The 19,089-nt window shown below is 34.5% G+C and overlaps 1 protein-coding gene across 1 annotated transcript in view; it reads left to right on the top strand.

Annotated features, from left to right (window-relative positions):
- The window catches only part of LOC145283705 (uncharacterized), a 390,390-nt gene that overhangs the window by 86,441 nt on the left and 284,860 nt on the right, over positions 1 to 19,089 (top strand). Inside the window, exon 2 of the mRNA XM_080132730.1 lies at positions 8,603 to 8,687. The gene's annotated coding sequence lies outside the window, so the exon portion shown is untranslated. The remainder of the gene's footprint in view (positions 1 to 8,602; positions 8,688 to 19,089) is intronic.

Raw genomic sequence — 19,089 nt, forward strand, 5'->3', positions numbered from 1 at the left:
GTTGGTGCATTCGCGCAAATCTTCCGTATTTTTAGTTTCTTGCAAATAATTGTGTGTACAGTTCCAACACTGACATCAAACTAGGCACTTATTGTCTCTATAGACACACGACGGTCATTATCAATAAAACTCTATATTTGGCCAATCAACTCTGTTGTTCTGACTTCCTTACTCCTCCCACACCTCTCATCATCCCTCATAGATTCCCTGCCCTCCTTGATTTTCTTATGGCATTCTAAACCTGCTATTCGATCATGCAACCTGGTTCCAAAGCAGTTTGAAGCATTCTATACGTTTCTGTAACATTTTTTCTAGCTTAAAACAGAATTTTATTGCATATCGTTCTTCTAAGTGCACTCATGTTCAGATTACATTTTTGAAATTCCCCAGCCGTAACAATCAGGTTTTTAGTAAGGTATATTCCAATTCCTGCTGTAGCTGTTCATTTGGACTTGAAATCAAAAAAATTAGTCAGTCATCTCATAAGATGTATAGCAATAACATGCTGAAGTTTCAAGAGTCTACGACAATTTTAAATACCTGTACAAAAATGTCTGGCAACTTCCTGAAAGCACTGCGCATATTATTGGAAAACATATATAGAATATTAGCTTAATTTTCGATAACTTATAAATAAGCTATTTGAACACTATAAAAATGGTGGACGAATGTTTGTCTAAAGCTGACATTTGGTGAGGTTATTTGCGGGCACCGCTCACGTAGGTCAATGGGTAGAACTGCCGGATGTCAACGCGATTGGTCTATGTTCAATCCTCGACTTGGGAGAGCCGCTAGTCTAGTGGCACTGATGAGTTGTGATACAACGAAACAGTACTATATGTCGATGACTATATATACATATATATATATATATATATATATAAGTTGTCGAAGATAAGCTGCATCATAAACATGTTTAAAGAGTACCTTACTCAAGGAGAGCAAGGAGCGTTCTAAAAACATCCGTTTCCCGTGACCCTGTATAACTGGCTTTAACTGGTTTTGCGAACTTACCTTTTACAGATTTGTAAAAAATCTAATCAGTTGGTGTACCAAGAAATTACATTGTTATTCTAGTAACAAATATTTATATATAATAATAATGAACAATATCGTATAAGTTTGTTATTTTAACATCGTTATAGTCTCTTAGACATCTGCAGTCTAATGGGTATTCTGCTCTCTTACTGGACGAATAGTGAAATCTTGTTGAATGTTCTTTTAATTTGTACTGATGAAATGACTCAATTTTTTTTTTCTCAAAAAAGTAAAATTTTGTGGATGTTTAATGTTTTAAACTTGTATAGTTAATGATAAATAAGCCATGATTAAATATCTTTCTAAGTTATCATTAGTCAATTACAACCATTTTCGTCGTATTACTTTTCTTCAGTGTGGCTAGCCCAGCGAGTAGCTGGCGCCGAGATAGTAACGATCGTCTTGTAGACAGGAAACGTACACATGCATTAGGTTGTCAGTCATTTGCAGTTGGTAAGTGAAACCCAATGTTTATATAAACACTGTCAGTTTCCTAAAGATCTCAATTTGTTTACATGAAGGGCTATTGCATTTTCGCTGATAGCAACTGACACTCACTTACACACACACACACACACACACACACCTATATATATATATGTGTGTGTGTGCGTGTCTGTGTGTGTGTGTGAGAGAGAGAGAGAGAGAGAGAAAAAAAGGGGAAAGAAAGAGACTTGGATACACTGTTGATACTCCATAGATAAATAGAAAGGGTGGATCAGGATTGGGAGGGGCGTTATCACTTATGCTTTAATCTGTTTCCGTCAGTCTGAATTGTTGAGTAATTGTTTCGATGTTCAGATCCTAACCACGGATTGTTCGCTCGTCCGGACTGAACTTTGCAGATCAGCCGACCAAATTTGGAAAAGGCCACAAGTGAAAATGTCAAGTAGATGGCAAGAACAAACGCGGGAAAAAGGGGTTGCTAGATTGAACTTATTTTGGAACATTCTAGTTGAAATAATTAATCATTCAATCGTAAAAAAACAAAAAAACAAAAACAAAAAAAACAAAAAAAACAAGACGGACCCATTCAACATTGTACATTTCATGCAATATTTGTAAATCAGTTTTGAGTCAACTTAAACGTATTTATATATTGCGTTTTGCGCTATATCAACATTTTGATTCATTTGCTGAATCCTGGTAAAGTGTTTATGCTTCAAATTCTTAATGTTTTCAAATATTTATTAATACTTTTGGATGTGTTAGTGTTATACTGATTGATTGGACTATTATTCTCATCTTGGGTGTTATCAGCACAACGGTTCAGTCGTTGCAACCTGCGAGCTTCTTCGGGTGTTGAGAACATGCTTCTTTTCCTACTAAGGAAAAAGAGGGTTAGCTCTGCATTACAAAAATTTGAATTGTTTGTGTGAGGGTGAGTCCGTAGATCACAAAGATGGATCAATCATCAGAGGTCACTAAGATTTTTGTCAAAAAGTTTTTCTAGGGCTAATTTTTTTTTTAAATAGTAATTGTTAATATTAGTGAAAAAATGTTTTACGAAACAGAGGAATGATGCCGATGCGTATTTTTGTATTTTGTTACCACGGTGTAAGGGGGGGGACAACTCTAAAAAAAATTGTTATTGTGAAGTTACCTCCCTTGGGATGGCCATATGTCATGCTTTCTTTTTCTGTGATTTTGTAATTTTTGTCAATTATTCAGGGTGTCGATGCCTCTGTTCAGTCTTAAGAGACACTGGCCACCCATGTAAGAGTAGTTGCCCGTGTAATTGAGAAGCATGCGTTGCGCAACCCCCAACCACACCTCTCCTGAATTAGTACTGCTTGGGTCCAGTGGCAAGGAGACTGACTGGGAACAATGCCGATATAAGTGAAGAGCATATACAGCACCTGGAATTCACAAATGGTCACCAATTTTATGACTAAACAGACTCAATGTTGCTTAACTTTGGTGATCTGACGGGAACCAGTGTGCCAACATAATATTCAAGGTGCACTTTTATGTATATATCTGATACGTGTTATACCCAGGAGTTGTTATATTTAACCTTCCGATATACTTGTAAGATATATGAAGCAAAGAGATCACACCATATGCATAAATCGACCTTTGACTTTTGTTTTGTGTCATAAGTACAAACACTATTAATTTCGTCATTCGTTATCGGAGAAATTTCATTTTTCTCAATCATCGTGGGTTTCCTGTTCGCGCGGGGCGTCCATACAATGGAAATAAGTCACAAATTCCTATAACGATATCGGCAATAAACCGTAATAACTAGATATATTCTGACACTACATTAACGAGGTTACTTAGATAAATACTTTTAAATTTTTAACAAAAGGGCTACAGTAATATCGCAGGGGTTGGGTTTATGTTGAAGGTCCACAGAATACCCATCAAAAATATATTATATATAAACTATGACACTGTGGAATTTGCGTAGGTATCACTAGTTTTAAATTTATACGACAACTTGCATTTAGAGGAAAATAGTTTCCTTCAAACAATGTAGGAAACTAATTTTTAAAAAACCGTAAAAATAGGCATACAGACTTAGTTTTACATTACAAATCCCTTATTTCTCCTTCGTTTTGGTTTACTACGCAAATATATACGGCACAATCACGTTGACATACCAGTTCTCACCAGATTACCAAAGTTAAGCAACGTCGAGCCTGGCCAGTATCAGATGGGTGAGTATTTAGGAAGACGAGGCGCTGTGTGTACCGCGAGGTAAACTACCAGGTTGGGAAACTGGTGCGGTCTACCCTTCTTTCGAGAGCAGAGGGACCTCTCTTAAGCTGTGGTAGGCAACCAACTTGTGATGGCGTCACGATAAAAATGCCCTTTATAGTCATGACGAAGCATCAAGTATTCAGCTCGTGTAGTGAGTCCAATCTCAGCCGCGGCCACATGTTACATTACCTTTTTACTTCACATTCTGAAACCTCAGTTTGATTAATTTTTTGTATACCCCAATATAATAAAATGTAATTCATAGTTACGTTTTTTCATTTAGAGGTGGCGTTGAAAAGTGTTAACAAGATGAGAAGAGATGAAGATCTCATCACTTTACAATTCCTACTCTCGTGTCGATCATATAGTGACGCTCATAATACATAGTAATAATAAGCACAGTAACATACTGTTTCTCCTTAACGAATACCGAGATTCAATTGCTGCAAACAGATAAGGTTTATATGATAAAGGATTGTTTATCCAAAGTACAAACCGCATGACTTACAACTAACTCATACAGCAGCCAGCGATAATATAGTAAAAGAAGGCGTGGTTAGTTGACTCATCCCATTCACCGTATTAAACAGCTGTTTAGAGTTTGCGGTCAGAACTGTTTTCGTACCATCAGCTATGTTATTTTTGATATTTCATTTCTACGATGGTTAGGCACAAGATCAAGCAATAATTTAATGAAAGAATTTCCGTGGAATGAACTGGATTCAAATTTAGTACACTCAGGTTTTCTATCCGTGTCGTTAAGCACATGACTACCGTCACCCCTCAGCTAGGTTATACGTCTTTCTTATCAAGACTTATCAGCAAGGGCACACAAGTACCTACTTTCGTCGTACTGAACTCGTCTATCTTATAACCTCTAAGGATGCCCCCCACCATAACTCGATTCAACGCCCTCTAGGACAAGAGGATGGTGTCCAAGAAATTTTTTCTGATTTTCACTCGCAGAAATGGAACACGTCTATGTTTGAGATAAAATGAGACGTAGTTTCATGGTATTTGGTGTGTTCCCGTTTCAGCAGAGTTTATGGCGAGCATTTGCTAACATAAGATTTCACATTATGGTAACATGTTCCACAGACAGTAAGTTCTTGAAAAGAAATTTGTTCATAGAAATTCCGGCCTATGCTAGGCATGCAGGGAATAAACTAACGTTTTTCTCTGTTTGGGTTCAAGACGAATAATCGCTACAGATGTCCTATAACGAGATATAATATTCAGACATAACCTACAATACAATAATGCCGGCATATCTTGGGATGTGCTGCACGGAGTGTTATGTTGTTAGTCTACCGGAAAACACCGGAAACTATTAAAATGGTCGACTACTATGATGAAATTATAAGAACTAATTTTTATTATCGTTGTAATATTTGTAAAAATAGAATGTTATCCTAGCAAAATAAATATTTACGGAAAAATTGTTTATGTTAAAAATGTTTAGAAAATTAAGTATGTAAAAGAAACAATAATTTAAAATAGATTGACCTGTAGAGTTTGACGACTCCCACCTAAAGATCATTATAAAGTGATGTGGACATTAGTGAGTTTTGGGAGAAGATACGATGATTTGATGAGTCAGAGATCGGAAGCGAAGGAAAACAGACGCAGTCAAAAGGCTCGGAGAGAGAGAGAGAGAGAAAGAGAGGAGAGAGAGCGAGAGAGATCGGCCCGAGTCGGATTGTGATGGCTCCCAGTAGAGGGGATCAGAATGCGTTAGTCTAAGACAACCGGCAGCTTTCTAATGGAAGAAAATCGGAAATAAAAGTTGCAGAGAGACAACCCGAGATTTGTTGATTCATTTGGATGAAGCTTCTTTGCAGCTGTTCCCAAGGATCCGTCAAATACGATCAGGAGTGGGCAAGGTATGTTTCTCCGATTGGCCAGATGCTACAACCCCAGATAATTGTTATTTTTTCCCTTTTGTTTACATGTATGTTGTTAAAACGTATCTATTGTCATACTTTTTATGCAACTAGATATTACACGAGTTAGAAACACGTATGTAATATATATATATATATATATATATATATATATATATATATATATATATATATATATATATATATATATATATATACACCCGTCCATGTCATACAGAACTCCCGACAATACAACATATTCCTTGTGGTGCCGTATACACCCGGTCATAAAGATCCTCTGCAACGTAACAGGAGTACAAAATCCATTGGAAATTTACTGAATGATAATATGTTTCTGATGTTTACAGTTCCTTTTATCAGTGAAAATGCGTTGCTGCTCTATTGCTAAGTCATTGGAAGTGGTTCTAATATTCGCTTCTTCTTTTTGGAACATATTGTCACGAAAATTCTTCTCTACACACTACAAAAAGACCAATGTCAAAGAATATTTGTTGAGCCCTTCTCATAAACAATATAAAAATATCCAGTATATTTCCTGTTTCCAATCACCCCGTTGAACTATTCACCACCCTGCTGGTAATCTCATAACGCCTTACTATCAAATAACTTATTTTGGATTAATATGTGATGATTCATTACTATTTAAAACACGGCAACCATGAATTGAAACTAAGTTGAACAATAAAGAATGCACGACACAAAAGAGAAACGATGGCAGAGAGAAGAGAGAATTGTTTTTTTCAAAATCCCAACGTATAATATACATTTCTCCGCAAGTTCGCATACTTAGTAAAAAACTTAATTTATTACTCTGCGTTTTTTGTTTTGTTTTGTTTTGTTTTGTAATCTTCGTTTTGATTACAATATCTGACGACAGCAGAACGCTTAGACGAAACGATTTAATGTTGACATTATGTAAATATATGCTTTTCACGTCCTACAAGGTCAGTGCTTATCCGGGACCATATGAACCCTGTTGCGATCATAGACTTTACTATGTGATTTACGAATGTATTATATATAAACAATAATAATGAAAAAAAAAACTGTTGAATACTTCTAAAAATGGAATAAGGTTTAAATCGTAGATATCTTCTGCTAACGGGCTCGATTGCTTTGTTGTTAACATTGCTATTCCATTGGAATTATTGCCATAAATGTTTCCTGGAAGAAATATACATACCAATAGCATGGTTGCAACTCAAAACAAATGCGCAAATAAAGGGATTCGGTAAATGACAAGTACTTAAAAGAAATAAATAAAAATATCTTTAAAATGTAGGCATAAACAAAGTAAAAATGTTTCCAACCGAATCGCTAAAGACCCGAAAAAAGATTTGTTAAATTTTGTAAATCGGGATTTTGAAAGATTGAGCAAGAAAACAACTCTATTATCGATTCGAATAAGTCATCATTTACAAAGATCATAAGTTACTTGACTATAAGATTTATTTAATATTGAATGATTAAGAATAATATGAGAGGATTGAAAATAATGTGTAGAATAGCGAACGGCTTAATAAGTATCTGTAACTATTGAAATTAAAGACGACGATGTTTTCACATAATAAGGTGATCCACAGATAGGAAGCTCTTGGAGAGAAACTTTGTTCGTGAAAATTTCTATTGGGTTTAGGTACACAGTGAGAGAAAAGAAAAGTAATTTGCGGATGTGGTAAAAGTCGAATTCTCCCTGCGAATGTCTTACAATAAGGAACCAGAGGCTGAAGCTAAATTAAGCACCTTCTCTGAAAAAGACGATGTAATAGATAAAGACAAGGTTTTTATGAGATAAGTAACTGTAACATAGCGCGGATTGTTGTTTACAAATGCATGCGAAAAGACGTCACCGACAAAGAAAAAAATGACGATAAAGAGAAAGAGGATGATCACGGTAGAGACGTGGAGCACTGGACGAAATAAAGTTCGAGATCTCGTAAAGGCGTGAATAACATTCGAAATCAGGTGAGAGAAGCTGACAATGTGGGGGACATCACGGCAATAAAGAAGGCAAATGTCGTTGTTACAAAGAAAAAGCGAGTTTTGTATTCTTGTCTATTTTGCGACTGAGGTATACAGCATGTGTTGGTTTTCGGACAACGTTAAATGATGTAGAAAACAGACGAGATATCCTATTATTAGATTGCGATACTGATTATATATTCTGACAAGGCAAAAAAAAAACAAAGCAAAAAAACAAAAAAACAAAACAGTACCTTGAACGACACACGCTTTAAAATTATACGTGTTAATACCTGTGGCTGATTAAATGTGTTGTATCATAGGAATCCGACATTTCCTATAATAAAGTATCATAGTGCTCTTTTTTGCAACGTCAGAATACAAAATCAATATTCTGTTAGCACTAAGTACCTATAACTGATTAAAGATGTCGTCTCATGAGAATTCGATATGCCCAAAAATAAAGTATCGGTCTGTTAGAACCAAATTCGAACAATTTTGGGGATGGTTCATAACAGGAATCGTCTGCAATTTAATTTGAAGAGGACCAAGTTGTAATTTGCATGAAAACAGTGACGTAAAAATGTGTTACACAGACGAGAAGTCCTAGCGAAAAAAGCTCTGTTTGTGGAAATTTCGCCAGGCGTTAGAAATACAAAGAAAGTTTTTTTTTCGTTGTGGCAGAAAACAAATTCTTGTGAATACCTTACAAAGCACAGATCGGAACCTAGTCGAGCACCTTTCAGTAAAATCACTCCAAGTTATGTGTATATTATGTTCAACTAATAGTCTGTAATATACCAATATGACACTCAAAAGGCTCGATATGCCAGAAAACAGACCTCCTTGGCAAAGGCATTTTATAATTCAATTATTTGTATGTGTTTTAATAGTTTCTTTCGTATAGCATGCTTTGTATTGGAAATATATTTATATTGTAATATGATATAAACATTTCATTGATTTCCGTCGTTGTTTTTATTTTATAGGACATATTTGCAAATAAGGAATTTCACAAGGAATCACTCTGACAACTGAATCAACACTTATATTCTAAAAGGGAACTAAGTAATGGTAAGCCAATTTCTTTTTGACTATTTGAAACGATTTAATCAAATCTTATCGGCTTAGTAATTAAGCAAGAAATTGTTTATGATGAGAAAACTTTTAGTTTTTTGGATGACATCGAATTGTTCTTAACCACAAATCCAGTCTAATAATGTTGAACAAGAAGTGAGATTGGTAATAAAAGCCTAGAATACAAAATGTACATTGAAATTAGTGGCGCAAGGAAAGACGTTTATAAATTAATTATACAAGTCTTCTGTCAAACCCAATGGTTGACTTCGATATTTTCTGTTGGTCTAAGCAAGTTCGGTGACGCTTGAGTTATTAATTAAAAGCGATTTAAACAAATAGTGGTCAACATTCTTTATTGTAAGCATCAAACGCGTGTGATATGTCTATGATAATACATTGCTATATACGGGATAGCGATCAAGACCAAAATATACTCTGTGTTTGGTGTTGTCATTTACACCAATCAACGATGAAATGAGAATAAACAAATATAAAAGTACACAGGGCTAAGAGGATATGTTTGAAAGTCATAATTGACAAGGAATACTTTAATATCCAAATGTTGTCCCTTCTCATTTCATGTAATGCATACTAGAGAGGACTTGGATGCCTACTGGAGAGAAATTGAATGCCTACCAGACACTTTCCTTTCGTGTTTTTTCTGTATAGAGGTTTGTCAGGGCAACATGGCATGAGGATACTTTTCCCTGCAAGTAAACCCTGACTAAATATTCAAAATAACACAGTATTCGCAGCTCAACTAAGATCTGCGTAGAAAAGCCAACGCTAGCTTTTATGAAGAATGGTTCACCTTCTGCAAGTAATATTACCTCACGTAGCTGCATTAGTCTAGATAAATACTTGTTTTGGAATTTGTAAGGAAACCACACTAAAGGCATAATATAGCATATTTTAATGACCAATTGTGTAAAGAAAAATGATGTTCTCAACTTCTTTATTAACTCAGTGTTTGGGAGGCAAAGGATAACGTTACTGGAATATTCGAATATCTACATATCTCATATACGTAGTAATACTGCACTAATTCCAGGAATGGGGCCTCTAGATTTCTGAGAACTTCGACTGAAGCAAAACGAAATAAAAGCAAATAAATACAATCAATACATAACAAAGATGAAACTGATGATGACATTGGCCGAAAAGTAAATTAATCTAGTAATAAAGTGCTATTATAATTTGTATTATTTTTCTTCGGACTACTGTTCTCATCTGTAGTGTGATCTTCACAACGTTTCGGTCGATATAACCTCCGACTTTCTTCATGTGTATCTTGTCGAACTCGGGAATGTTTCTGTCCAACTCGGGAATGTTTCTGTCGAACTCGGGAATTTGAACGGAATTTCGAGCGGAACTCTTTATTAACTTCACGGGGGTAGCGTTCTCTTTTTCTGTCAGCCATGACTGGATAGAGGTCCTAAGTAATTCGCAATTGTATTTTCGATCACCCACACTGAGGATTGAACCTTCAGGAAAATATCACTTTTACAATTCCGTCCAAATTCCGGAGTTCGACAGAAACATTCCCGAGTTCCACAAGATGCACCTGAAGAAGGTCGGAGGTTATATCGACCGAAACGTTGTAAAAATCACATTCAAGATGAGAACAGTAGTCCGATGAAAAATAATACAAATAACTAATCCTCATCTAAAAAATTCAGAAATTCTATTAGAATAGTAATAGTAACGATCAAATCAAGAGAGTCATTCACGCACATAGAACATAGAAACTTTTACTGTTCAAAAAAAAAAAAAAAATGAATCCTGAAAATTTTACATTTTCTACTGCAGAACTGACAAATACTGTTGTACTCTGCTTTTTATACATTTTTGGGGCGGTGGTGAAGGATCCTATTTATAATATAAATACAGCGTAAAAATTGATTTGTGTTATTTTGAAATACAAGTAGTTTTTCTTCAGAAGTGCGACCAGCATTAACTAATAGCTAATAATGCCTAATAAAGCTTTTTCAAAATGTGTGCAATCCGGATGGATACACAATTTGACATGATTGAATCTATAAGTATTCTAAATCGGGACGCATTATACAACATATGATAAAATAATCTCCGTTCCAGAGAAAATAATGCCTAAGAGGACAGCTTCCTAAGATAAACATCAAACTATACTCCACTGATTTAAGCCTGATGCCCTCTCCTCCATTTTAAATGAAATACATGCAATGAGTTTATTCATACACATAATATTGCAAAGTTTAACTACTACGTTTTCATGTTAGACTCATCTTTCTAAGCTATTAGCATTTCAGCCCGGCGTTGCCCGGATGTTTGGATGTGTGTGTTGAGCAAAAATAATAAATAAATAAAAAGTGGTAGTAGGAAGGCAGGCTCGAACCCGTACCCCGAAGGAGGAAAAGAACGGGGAAAAACCTGACGTCTTTGCTTTTACGACCACCGTCAGACCGGAATTGCCGGAGGTTTTAATTAAGTCTAGACAATCGAAAGGAGAGGACGACTTTAAAAAAATATCTGCGAAAAAAGCGACCTCCCCCTGTAGAAAAGTGCTCAGTTGAAGGTGAAGGTATTAATGTTTTTAGCCAAATTTTCGATATTTTTCGTCTGAAAGGTCGAACTTTAAAACGATACTGATCTTGATAAAATCCGTCCCCTCTTTCGAAAGTTTTAGGTAGACATGCAAACATGCATACATACATTTATATGTTGGTAACTAAAATTTTTTGATCCAAACCAATTAAAAAGCTTGCCCTATCTCTGAATACCCTTTATGTAAAATTTCAAATGTTTAGACCAGAAATTGTCGGAGTAATTTGATAGAGACCGTAGAGGTCAATTTTCTTTTTAACTTTGACTCCTATTATGACCTCTTAACATTTATTGTTTTGGGCTCAAATCGAGTTATTAAGTTAGATCCATGTCCAAGGAACCTATATCCAAAGTTTCAAGTGTTTAGACCCAAAATTAGCGGAGGACTTTGGTAGAGTTCTCAAAGGTCAAATCGTTTAACTTTGACCCATTAACAGCCAAATTTCTGGCCGAAAATGGATTACAAAGATGTTCCCAAATCTTAATAACCTGTATATCAAATTTCGAGTCTGTAGACTAAAAATTGACAGAGTTATTGCGTAGGGTAATATACACAGACACACACACAGACACACACACTGACACACAGACATTCACTTTTATAGATATATTGATTTACAGAAAGAGCTTGTTTTTATGTTGTGACTGCAAAGAACACTCCTTCTTCTTTTTTCACATATAGAACATATCATTTCCCAAACTCACAGTAAAACGATATGATGAGTTTCGAGAAGGTGTCAGCAACAGCGAGAAGAGACGAGAGAAATATGTTAATAAGAACTGAAATGAGAGACTTTGATAGGACCGTGAAAGCATGCGCATATATGTATATAAATGTATCAAACTAGAAGTACAGTCACGGGTTGGTTCATGTTCTATGATAGTGTCGAGTAGATATTCAAGTCTTCTCTTCGAATATCATAAAATATGCATGCGTGAATAAATTTCAAGAAAATAATAAAAAAAACGCGTCTGAATATAACATGAAGTCCAAAAGTATGTTTCGATCAAACAGAGGAATATTTCTAATACAATCAAATAATAGCACAAATATATTAATTTTTTTAGGACTGGAACAATTTAATTTCAGTTTCTTTTTTAGGTCTTTGTATTTGCCTATTACTCCAATATTAAGTGATCTTTATATCAACAGTAAGACCATATCGCAAAATAAGAATTTTTACTTGTAAAAATATAAATAGAACTAGTTCGGCTTAAGTTTTTAACGGATTTATTTGGAGTTTCTATTTGTGTTGAATATACTTTTCAGATAAAATCAAGGATATGTTTCGTTCGTTGAACAACAATTGATAGTTGTTTCTCAATTTCAGATCTTTCCTCATGCATCCATTATAAACATAGATTTTTAAAGCAAAAGGGAGATAACTAACATAAATTTTAGCAGGTCTTACCCCTCATATAGTTTTGATGATTGAGCATGGGAAATATTCTTAAATTTTGAGCATGAGGCTCTTAAAACAGATGTAATAAAGTACTTTTATCAAAAGTAGTGATTGCATTTTATCACCTGATTTTAGACTAATTCCAATATTATAAACATCATAGATTTTTTTAAATTTAATTATTTTGACTACTATCCTCATCTTCTAGTTGTTGTTTTTCACGACGTTTCGGCCATTTATTCCTCTAGCTTTCGTCAATGGGATAGAAATGTGAAATCCTCCAACTACATCCACAAAAATCATAGGTTAAATCAATAACTCAGTCCAACGTAAATATTTCTAAGTAAATTGTGTGTCATTTACGGTTAGCAGGATTTATATTATGTTACTCTTCCGCTGATTGTTATACTTTGTTTTTTTTTACAAATAATCTCAAAGCATTACACTAAAGATATTAGAATGGTGGGTTGGTAATTTGTATAATTTATCATTTGATTTTTTTGCTTATTACTCTCATGATAATTAGTTCCATATTTCTGTGCTTTGAAATGACTCTCTCCAATTTAACTTTAAATTGAGTTTATTACTTCGAAATTGATTAAAGTATTTTATTACCTTTTTTTTCTTCAATTAAATTAACTGTTATCGCAATTTTCATGAGGTAGTATTGCGACTATTTTAGGTGGCTTTTCCTCATGATAATGGCTGCCCCCCCCCTAGATAGCGATGTGTAAATCTGTCTTTCAACTTATTTTGATTTCGCTGTGAGTTGTTTTTATTTAAATTTTTGTTATGTTTAAAAGTGTAGAATATCTATAGCCTCAAACTGCAACACTGAAATCCAAATATACTGTGATATATCAATAGTGTTACACGGAGACAAAAGATTGGTCAATGTATTTTAAAGTTAAGTGGATGACTGGAGCCACTCTTAGGTTTGTGACGGTTGACGACAGTGACAGTTGAGGAGAGTTGCGAGTTTCAATCAGTGGAAAGCATATCCTGGTTCGGAGGAGATGGGGAAATAAATGGATCAACCGACTGAGAAACTCGGCCTCGACAGAAAGACTAGGTAGACGTGAGCTTCAGCGTTCAGAAGGTCGATAGTACCAGACAGACACAGTGTGAAATGTATACGTGCAGAATGCCCCGGAGTTTGTGCTTTGCTGTATGCTATTTGTTATACTTGCGAACCCGTACGTCCCCCCCCCCAGAGAGGCGCCAACGTGAGAGAGGACAACATGGCCAGAATAGAAGACGAAGGAGAATAAGACCGCGGAAACAATGGTTAGTCCAAGATGTTTTCATACGGGAAAGCACACAGTTTATGTTTTTGGAAGTGGTAGTAGAGCAGAGAGTTAAAGTGAAAATTGACTATATGTATGAATATTATTGAAAAACCGAGTAGGATTAAATACAAAAATCGGTAAAATTGACTGAAAATACAATTTTTGTTTTTCTTTCTTTTTTCTTACTTAAAACTGACTGAAATAATAATAATAATAATAATAATAATAATAATAATAATAATAATAATAATAATAATAATAATAATAATAATACAGTTTGATTAAATCAAGCAAACCGCAGCGAAATCTGACTGTGGGATGGACCTACTTCGTCTCGAACAAGAGACACAGTCATCCAACCATCTATAACCCAAGCCGATGTCTCACAAGTATGTCCATTCCACGGTCGGAATTCACCGCGATTTGCTTGATCTGAGTAAGTTAATAGACTTTCTTAGATGTGGGGTGGTTGCTCAGTTGGCAGAGTTCTTGCCTCGCATGGAAGAGGCTCAAGTTTCGAATCCCAGGTTCGTCTAACTTACGATCTCAAATGAGGGCGAAACTCGTGTCCTGGACTTTCGGTTTGTTGACTGCCATGACTCATGTGAGCTGCGAAATTGTTTAGCTGTGGAAATAATTATATAAGCTTTCACATTATCTCTCTCTCTCTCTCTCTCTCTCTCTCTATATATATATATATATATATCTTTCTGATTAATGTTTTGTTTTAAAATATGCAAACGAATTATACTTCTTTTATCATAACTGGAACTCATTAATAAGGAAAAAAGATTGTTTTTAGGATCGGATTTTTTTAATTCTTTATACTTTTCGGGTGGATTTCTGCACAAAACATATTTACGAATAGTGTCAGCCGTTTCGGAACATATGAGGAAGGAAATCGCAAACACAAATTGACTTTTATATGATAGTAGAGATAGAGATAGAGAGAAACATAAAGTTTAGTTTTTTTCGCGATACTTTTTGTATTTAAAATTTTTAAAATGAACGTTTTAATATACTAAGTCATACGCGTGCGGCTGCATCAAGGTTACTAAATTGCATATTTCCTTAAGGAAACGGGCATTAATTACTTATTTAATTTTATGGTTACTTTTTAGATTATGGGTTTCATCTCCTGAATTCTATTCAAGCATAGTTTCTACATTTTGCTTAACTGCGCACACGTTAGAATGAAAACATTCCAGCACATGGGAATATTTATATTTATAAATCTATGTATCGCTTTCTATCTTTCTTTCTCTGTCTAGTAACTTTGTAGGTCTATGTGCGATAATTCTCTACCAAACCCCTCTCTGAATATTTGTCTACACAATTGAAATCTGATATATAGGGTATTCGGATACACACCACGTTTTTAATTTGTTTTTTAGCCGGAAAAAGTTGCTACTAGAAAGTAAAAATTAAAAAAAAAAAAAAAAGTTGACCATTGCAGGATAAGTCAAATAAAACATTACCCTTGCAAAATTAAACATTCATTACTCGAATGCATCTGTCGGTAGCTTAGGCTGTAACGACGTTGGATAGAAGGACGACTAAGGTTGGAACGTTAAACGTTCTGGTTTTGAATCTAGCGGATGGTACCTAAGTCATATGTTTTTCATAACTTTTGAAATTCTGGTTTTGAATCTAGAGGATGGTACCTAATCAACATTTCAGGCTAAATATATACCTTAAAAATGATGGAGTTGTAGTTTAGGTTTCAACAACATATATTTACTTGTGTAACAAAAAGGATCAAATACTGCAGCAAAAGGCTGTAATTTTATATTGACAGCAAAAATGTTCTGTTTTGAGATCGCACAATAGATAGACAGATAGACAGAAAGAGAGAGAGAGAGAGAGAGAGAGAGAGAGAGAGAAGGAGAGAGATAGAGAGTAAGGAGAGAGTGAGGTCGAGAATGAGTAGAGTCAGAGCAGTTGATGTATTCCCAGACCAAGATAGACTTCCCCAACAGTCATGCCACCGAAACTAGCGATTCGAAATGTTTATTTGCGTCTAAATATAACACGAAGGGAAATACACCATAATTTTCACTTCATAAAGTTTAACACGGAACTTTTGATGTATTTTATTTATGTTCAAGCTAAAAATAGGTTACGTGCAGACTTTCCATCGAGGGATACTTTCCAGTTTCGTTGGCATTTCCAGGCTTTTTCTCTGTGATGGAAATGTAGTATATAATTGGTTTTCAGTTCCGCAGTTCATCTTTTTCTAATGAAATTAAAAGTAAAAACTATATGTAAATAAAACTGATTTGAAACGATATGGAATATACTAAGTAGAGTAATCCATTGAGTAAATGTGGTATTATGGCGATTGATGAGATGGAAGTGATAGACAAAATATCTAAAAATAAAAGAAACGACGTGGGTCAAAATTCAGCTAGTTAAGCGAAAAATAGAGGATTGGACGACTAATGGTTGCTCCCCAACTCGTCACAGTTTTGATGACCTTGTGCCTAATTTGTAAGTGAATAAATTATTCGAATTATATTAACTATTTTATTTTCAGTCAGAGGAGAAATCATTTCAGAATGCTGAATGTTCTTTATTATTTTGTCAATTTGAATTGTCCCGTTTAGGCAGCTGGATGTCCTGAACGTATTTCGTTGCGACCATTAGTGTAGCTGGCATAGTTTTTATATGCCATGTCATTTTTGACAAAAAAAATATATTAAAAATATTATTAAAAACCCTTATCGCAGTTCTAACTGGCATTTTTGTGATATTACAGATATTGAAATGCCTCCTTTTAGAGTTTTATTTGAATAGCATCTTCAATACAAAGAGAAACTCCAGATAATTTCAAAAACTTATGTAGGTCGAACTGCTTTTCTGGCTGTACTGATATGCAGAAGTTTAAATGCAACATAAACAAATATTTTGTCCATCTTTCGTAGACATGGCTCCAAATAGTAGCACCTTACGTTCAAGTGGCGATATGCTTTGTAAGGGGTGAATATGACCATAAAAAACAAACAAAAAAACTGCATCTTGAACTGACTGGACTGGACTGGTCTAATTTTCGCGCGGTGCCTTGAGTCGATCCAGTGAGGCTGTCAGAAAAGATCTGAGAAATGTGTTTTTTTTTTTTGTTTTTCGTTTTTTTGAACGCTGATTTTTTTTTTTGACGTTGTTATTTTTGGGGGTTTTTTTTTTGAACGCTGATTGGACAGAAAGTGAATACCCTCTTCCACTTACTATGCTCTATTTTACGTCCCCACAAAAAGACAAAGTTTTACTTTTTATCTCCATAGAATTTTCGAGAGTGTACGGCAAATGTGCGCGTAACTAAAATGTTATTTATTTATTTTAATGTTATTTATTTTAATGTCTCTAGCATAGCGTTACATATTCAACACAAAAGAAACACCAGATAATTCTGTTAAAAACTTATGCAAATCGAACTCTTTGTATTTACATTTTTAAAAGGTTAAAAACACTCATATTTTTCTATACGGTCTTATTTTTTATATAAAAGATAATGATGTATTATTGGAGTAATAGGTAATACAAAAATCTCAAATAATCGAAATTTAATTGTTAATTGTTCCAATCAAGAAAACAAAAATATCCATGCAACGATTATTGTTTAATTCTATTAGAAACATACCTCTATTCGATCGAAATCACCTTTGAACTTCACGCTATATAAAAACGATAATTTTTTCTTTTCTCCACATCATTAATTCACACACACGTATCCTATGATATTCTGGGAAAAACCTTGAATACTTACCAGATACTATACTTGAACATGAACCAATTTACCTTCAATTATAAAGCAATATCTATCTTTAAGTGACTAATTTTAAAAAAATCAGTGCGGGCTATTATCCTCATCTTTTTCGGCCAACTATTCCTCTGACCTTCGTCAGGTGGTAACCGCGACGGGATAGGAACTCCGAATCTCCTAACTGCATTCTCAGCAATTACTGCGTTCCATAGTTGTTGTCGTCTCATAATATTTTGGCCAAGGCTTTGGGTAGGATTGAAACCGCTTTTTTTAGACAATTCTCACCTGGAAACGTACAGAATCAACGTCTCTATCAACTGCGCCACGGTCCCCGAAGGGCAATCAGGGTTGGAGATTTTGGTCTTATAAATCCACATTTATTATCTGATCTTCCATGGTCGGGCCCGTACCAAATGGTATATATATATATATATATATATATATATATATATATATATATATATATATATATATATATATATATATATATATATATGTATGTATGTATATATATATATATATATATATATATATATATATATATATATATTTAATTGGAATTCATTATGGAGATGACCTTAAACTATATCCAGTGGTGAGGCCCCAACTTGCGGGCTTTGGGGAGTGTGGAGCTACCCTTTAAGTGTCATTGCTCCCAGGTTCACTCTGACCCGGAGTGGTAGTACCTGTTAGGGTCCCAACTATGGGTTAAATAGAAACTGACTTGAAAACAACAAATATATTCTATTAAAAAAATGTTGCGAGGAATAGTGCACATTGTCCAAGTGATTTCGCATATAGTAATAGCATTAAGCTGGATAATCCACCATACTAAATGGATTATTTTCTTGAACTCGATAAGACCAAGAGATAACAAGAAAGATACAGTACAACACAATCAACTTGTAAATTAGTTAGAGTAAAATTAATGGTCCTTATTTCTATACTAACTCTTCATTTAATAGGTAAAGGAGAAATTTAAGTGAACACTCGGATATCTACGTCTTTCATATAGAGATTACGTGTTAGCCCTAATAAGCGTACCTTGATTTCGGAATCAAATGAAACAAACGGCTACGTATTTAATTTGATCAGCATTAAACGGGGATATTAAGTCATGATGGAAACTGCGCGAAATAATACCAGTTAATGGACTTGGTGTTTTGAGTCTAATATTATGAAAATTATCAGAAAAAAAGCTTAGAATTCATATCTGTTTTAAACAGCACATGCATAAAAGAAATTCTATCTTAACATTAATACACACGGGGAAGCACACGCGCATATCTATATTTTATATAAAAGTACGTACATGTATATCTTATTCACTCGCTAAAAGTTTTCACACAAGTCATTATCAA

The sequence above is a fragment of the Euprymna scolopes genome, chromosome 8 (assembly GCF_053919585.1).
Source record: "Euprymna scolopes isolate OS-2025 chromosome 8, ASM5391958v1, whole genome shotgun sequence".
In the NCBI taxonomy this organism is placed as follows: domain Eukaryota; kingdom Metazoa; phylum Mollusca; class Cephalopoda; order Sepiida; family Sepiolidae; genus Euprymna; species Euprymna scolopes.